The sequence below is a fragment of the Bison bison genome, unplaced genomic scaffold, assembly GCF_000754665.1.
Source record: "Bison bison bison isolate TAMUID 2011002044 unplaced genomic scaffold, Bison_UMD1.0 scf7180017864473, whole genome shotgun sequence".
NCBI lineage: Eukaryota > Metazoa > Chordata > Mammalia > Artiodactyla > Bovidae > Bison > Bison bison.
The window spans coordinates 17,191,809-17,196,772 of record NW_011495034.1 but is presented as its reverse complement, the minus strand read 5'-3'; the positions used below and the strand labels follow the sequence as shown (position 1 = coordinate 17,196,772).

The following is a 4,964-nucleotide window of genomic DNA, read 5'->3' as shown; positions in this document are numbered from 1 at the left end:
AACAAATTTCCCCCCGATTTTTCAACTCTCATCTTCCCCAATATACGATCAATTTCTTGAGGGCAATTGTTATCCTCAGGATTTAAAAAATTTTTAATTTAAAAGTGAGGCACATAGTAGGCCTTTTGCATCTCACAGACAGCATGATACAGTCCTTTCTCCTATTGGCTCTGCCCTCTTAGCAAGTCATTAGGATGAGATCTGGAGGTACTGTATGTGTTAAAAACAAAAGTATAAGAACACTGGTCCTTATGATGTCAAACAAGGAAAATAACATTTCACTTATACGTTAAATATGCTGCTGTGGATACAAACCAGAGAAGCCAAGTCTGAGTCCCTATAATAGCTCTCCAGGCTTTCATCTACCCCACATGTCAAGCAGCAACCCACTGACGTCAGGTATTTCCTTCACCTGACGGAACACCTCCAAAAATCATTAGAAACAAACAAATTCCATTTGACTTATAGTGCATGCTCATCCATCTTTCCAGTTCAGTTCAGAACATCCAGCTGATGTCCCATTCGTGCCCCTCACATCTACCAAGATTCTGCAGCAGGGATGGAAGGTCATGAACCCAATGCTTCTATCTCACAGGCCACGGGACCCCAAGCAAGTTGCAGGTTCTCCTGGGTCTTGCTTTATCTGTAAAAACAGGTTTGGGTTCTAATAATGTCTATGCTTCCCTAATGTGATTCTGTTTCACAGGTTGACCACACTCTGAATCTCCGACCCCACACTCACAGCACTGGATACAGCACTGACTCGTTCACAATTTTTAAAATTTGTATTATTTTTAATACTTTAACAATCCTCTTTTTATATCAAGAGACGTATTAGCATTAATGTCTTGTTTCACGTAGTGGATGTCTTGGTACACTTGCCTAATAAAGCAAACAGAGGGCAAAAAACCTACCAGCTGAGAAAGCAGAAATAGAAAAAAACATCACTTTCATAAAACCTCCACAGCCACCAGCTCAACTGTGAAGTAACTAAAAAGGATCTGGGATCAATCATCTTTAACACTACCTCCTAACAGTACAAAGTTAAACTTGTATTACTACCACTCTTTGTTTGAAGCTTGATAATTAATTTGGGGGGGGTGGGGACAGGGAACGGACAAACTCTATATGAAGTAATACCAACAGGAAGCCTAAGATGAGGATTTCCAGTACTTGTAGCATGGGTCCAAAAACCTGCACTTTTGTTTTTTAAAATGTGGTATTGCTTTTAACTTCTATTTAGAAAATAGTTGAATTTGCAGCCTCCCAAGGACTTCAAGAAGAGACGAAATCTACACACAGAGGTGATACTCACAAAGTGCTAAAAGTTGTCCAAAGTGGCCAGATGCTTTTATTTCTGTGTACGCTCTCCTAAAAGGTACTCAAAAGAACTGAAAAAATGATTTTTCAAAATCAAAAGATGAAACTTTAGGCATGAAAGCGGCTTTCTGCCCTGCTATATTAACCCTTACCATCCCTGCCCCACTTCTCAAAACAACTTCTGTCAAAAAAAGACACAACCTCCCTATTGATTGGGAAGTGTTCTCTGAAGATTTCGGTTTCAGAATCTCAATTCAGGCCAAAAACATTCTGCTCACCAATTTCTAAATTCCTAAAACCTCTTATTAATATTTAGACATCTACTGATGTAAATGAAGAGATAAGAAATTCCTCTGTCATTCATCATCCAACCATTCTCATATGTTGGAAAGCACTGGATGGAAACATTCACCAAAGCAGCAGGCCGTTCCTGTCCTCAAGGAACGTACTCTGTCTCGGTCACCGTGTGCACATCAATACAGAAGTTCCTTCCTGCGGCTGAAATCCAGTAGGCCAAGATGAAGAGCAAGCTCTCTCTGGAGTCCTTCAAATTATGAGCAACTGGCATTCTATTAAGGAACTAATTTCCCGTGGCCAAACATGACAATAGTAGTATTAGTCATAACTCTGACTTATCTGAATAGGGGCACGTAACTTTGGATAAAGGCCCTATTCTTTAAAAAAAAAAAAAAAAAAACCACAATATTTTTAATCTACTTTAATTCAGCCTGTCGGAAAGAGAAAAGCCAACAATACCATCAGTAGTTTCTTAGCCCATCCTTCAGACAGAAGAAAATTTGGATAGAAATGTCACAGTGCTTTGAAAAACAAAAGTGAGTGTGCTTTTCATCAGCAGAAACAAGGTGGTGTGGGCTGCACCCCGAGAAGGACTTGTGTGGAAAAGATACAAGAAACACTGAGCCAGCTGGAACATCAGGGGGGCCTCCCAAGTCTTATTTCAGAACAATGGAACTTTCTCTGTGCTCAACGTTAAGATCTAACAACCCAATGCCAAAATGAGCAGTAAGAGACAGGGAGAAATAGGAAACAGGAGCCCTGGCTGAGGGTTACTTCAACACAGTGATGTCAGATATGTTTCTCTGTGCCTACCTTTCTTGTGGGTTAAATATAAACTTCAGCTTCCACACAGGGTTCCCTAAACATATCCTGTGCATCTTCAGAGCAGGGAGAAAACCATCTAGTAACTGAGGCTACGAAGTTCTCTACAAAGATGACCAAAGAGCAATGTGACGCTTCTCTAACTGAACATACTGTTACTTCCATGTACACCTGAATGTTGTTCCTTTTCAAAAAAGACACCACAGGAAGCTGCACGCTTACTCTAAAGATGCTTACTCTAAAATCACATGAAAGTTTAGACATTTTTCTGAAATTGCTTTAGCGTCAGCAGTTCATTCTTCCAAATGCACAGCAATGGAATGTGGATATTCCTAACTTCAATTTATGCCTTGCTTGCTTCCTAGAGAGATTTTAAGCAGCTTATAGTAAAAACATTTATGCTAATATACTAAGAAAAAAGCTGTATGGCTTTCCCAGGTGACTTCTCTGAAGAAAGCATCTTTTTAAATATTTATGCCTGTGAAGAAAAACAGTAACAAAAAAGATGACATGATTCTGTGGGTGCAATTCATATTTAGGGAAGAGGAGAGTCAAAAACTCCACATTTTCAATATCAGTTCCTCACTTCTTACCCCCAGCATTTCTGACAGCACAAATAAGTAACTTGCCTATTTCTCTCAACCGTAATCCTGTCTCTTCATCACTAGGCTAGGCTGGTACTGAGTATCAGTAGAGTCGCTCATTCTTCTGAAAAGCGATTTTCAGACAGTTCAAGCCTGACCCCTCTTTTTAAATAGGGACACAGCTGCCCTAACTCTACTTAAGATGACAAAAAAAGCTTTTCAATCCTACATTCTTATCCACAGAGCCTCTCCAAAATGGCCATACTGGAACTCCTGTTTGTGTAAAAGTGCTTATATTAGCTCTTTGGTCACTTCAAGATTCCACTAAATGACATGCACACAAGTGAAATAATCTGGCAATAATGAATACCCTTCACAGATTCTAAGAACTATTTTTTAGTCCATCCTGTAAAACATTATCAAAGCTACACAACCAGTTACCTGGAAGAGAATTTAGCCAACTCTTCATACTTCCTAAGATCATATCTCCATCCAAGAGATGACAAAGTGTGTATCTGTTAGAAACTTAGGCTGCTAAACCAGATTCAGGCTGGTTTGTTCCAATCATTATTTTAGCGATTCTAAGTGTACTCTCTACTGCTCCCAACTTCACTTTTACTGGCTGATAAGCAACTATGAACCTCCCTGGCCCTGCTGGCTCACTGTATGTACCCCATCTGAAACGTTTATCACCAAAAGAGAAAAAACAAGCAATTATTCACTGGGGTGTCTCCTTGCACTCAGGCTTCAAACTCCTCTTTGAAGCTACTCTGTTTCCATCTTTCTTTCTGGAATAACAAATTCAGTGCTTAAGGAGCCTTTGTATCAACTGGGCTCTTCATGAAGAGGCTCTACTTGCATGTGAATACCTATTTAGTTTGTAACAAATGGAGGCTCTTTGGAATATTCACTTTGGGAGCCCATAATTACATTTTAGAACAAGGATGTTCCTGAACTACAATGTTTAGATTTGAAAAAGGTCTGTGTGTAAAAAAGTTCAAACAAAAACAGTGTGGGAGGAGTAGCAGAGGGACATGGGGCAGAAGGTTTGTAAAATGAGTTTGTCCTGCTCATTCTAGAATGTGGTTGGAGTAGTTTGTATCCTTCTAACCTGTGAAAAAGAAATTTTAATGCTACTCATAAAACACTCACCTTGAGAATTTTTACCACCACTCTCTCGTTGTTGGTGATGTTAATAGCCTCAAATACTTCACTATACTTTCCTCGACCAAGTTTCCGAACCAGCTGGTAATCATCTTGATTACTGGGAAAGACAAGAAGGACACATAAATGCCAGGACTTGGGGTTAACCAACCCTATGCCCACTACACATCCTCATCCAGGCGCTTCCATTGATCAAGCACTTGGAAGTGTCTATATACCTCATGCCGTAACTTATTCCCTAAATGAAAGCCACAACATAAACCTGGCTCTTTTCACTGGACGTAGTTCCTAACCTAAGTGGTCCCTCATAACTAGGGGGAGACAAGGTGGGAAGGCAGGGGTCTAAGCCAATCTAGAGAGGTGAGCACAGCATCCATCCTGGAGGCTCACAGGTGGCCCTCTGCCCACAGCACCTGCCTTATTACTTCACTCCCGCAAGGTAGACAGCGCCCGCTTTGAGAATCTGGACGTCTTTAAAAAATTTCCTCCCACCCAGCCTCATTTCAAAAACCTCAAAAAGGCAGAGAATTTTAATAGCTCAAGAGGACAGCTGCTGACTTCCCACCCCAACAGAAACCCCAACGCGTGAGAAGGGAGGGCTGCTCCTTCACTTCCACCAGGCTCTGGTCCCTGGATCCCTACACTTGTAAGAGAGCACTCCCCGGGGTGAGAGGGGTGCGCACGGCTGAGAGGAAGGGACGAGAAGCGGGGAGAGAATATGGTGGGGAGGGTCTGCTTCCCACTCCAGAGCCGGAGGCGCGGGCCCAGCAGGGAGAC

At 41.5% G+C, this 4,964-nt stretch overlaps 1 protein-coding gene across 1 annotated transcript in view; it reads right to left on the bottom strand.

The window, feature by feature from the left end:
- The window catches only part of CSNK2A2 (casein kinase 2, alpha prime polypeptide), a 34,459-nt gene extending 30,164 nt beyond the window's left edge, over nt 1–4,295 (bottom strand). Inside the window, exon 1 of the mRNA XM_010861849.1 lies at nt 4,176–4,295. The gene's annotated coding sequence lies outside the window, so the exon portion shown is untranslated. The remainder of the gene's footprint in view (nt 1–4,175) is intronic.
- Between the last annotated feature and the right edge of the window lie 669 nt (nt 4,296–4,964).